The following is a 1,053-nucleotide window of genomic DNA, read 5'->3' on the forward strand; positions in this document are numbered from 1 at the left end:
GAGGAGAGAAGTGAGGAGAGAGAGAGAGAACACAATTAGACCCAACCAAATCATGAGAAAAAAGAAAAAAAATTACTTGACAAATTGGAGAAAGAAAATTCAAGAAAACTAAGCAAACTAGAATGCTATTTGACCCTAAACAGAAAGTACACAGTGGCAGAATACCTGAACACTGACTGAACCACAATTAAGGAAAGGTTTGATTATGTACAGACTTAGTGAGCATGGCCTCGCTATTGAGAGAGTAGGCAGACTGCTCAGTTTGTCCGGGTGGCCAGCTCTAGGAAGAGTCTTGGTGATTCCAATCTTCTTCCATTTAAGAATGATGGGGGTCACTGTGTTCTTGGGGACCTTCAATGCTGCAGAAATGTTTTGGTACCCTTCCCCAGATCTGTGCCTCGACACAATCCTGTCTCAGAGCTCTACGGACAAGTCTTTTGACCTCATGGCTTGGGTTTCTCTCTGACATGAACTGTCAACTGTGTGCACTGTCAACTGCCTTATATAGACAGGTGTGTGCCTTTCCAAATCATGTCCAATCAATTCAATTAACACAGGTAGAAACATTTCAAAGATGATCAATGGAAACAGGATGCACCTGAGCTCAATTTTGAGTCTCATAGCGAAGGGTCTGAATACTTATGTAAACAAGGTATGTTTATAAAAAAAAAATTGGGGGGGGGGGTATAAATTTGCACAACTAACCGGTTTTCGCTTTGTTGTTATGGGGTAGTGTGTAGATTGATGAGGGGGGGAAACGATTTAATCAATTTTAGAATAAGACTGAAACATAACAAGATGTGGAACAAAGGAAGGAGTGAATACTTTCCGAATGCCCTGTATATCCCTGTATATCCCTGTATATCCCGGTATATCACTGTATATCACTGTATATCAGCCCTCTGATTACAATGAAGAGCAAGACATGCTGCTCTGTTCTGGGCCGGCTGCAGCTTAACTAGGTCTTATCTGCTCTGTTCTGGGCCGGCTGCAGCTAAACCAGGTCTTATCTGCTGTTCTGGGCCGGCTGCAGCTTAACCAGGTCTTATCTGC

The 1,053-nt window shown here is 42.7% G+C and overlaps 1 protein-coding gene across 3 annotated transcripts in view; it reads right to left on the reverse strand.

The window, feature by feature from the left end:
- Window positions 1-1,053, reverse strand: part of LOC111967201 (rho-related GTP-binding protein RhoG) — a 298,978-nt gene that overhangs the window by 2,744 nt on the left and 295,181 nt on the right. The window lies entirely within an intron of this gene.

Source organism: Salvelinus sp. IW2-2015, linkage group LG8 (genome assembly GCF_002910315.2).
Source record: "Salvelinus sp. IW2-2015 linkage group LG8, ASM291031v2, whole genome shotgun sequence".
Lineage (NCBI taxonomy): Eukaryota > Metazoa > Chordata > Actinopteri > Salmoniformes > Salmonidae > Salvelinus > Salvelinus sp. IW2-2015.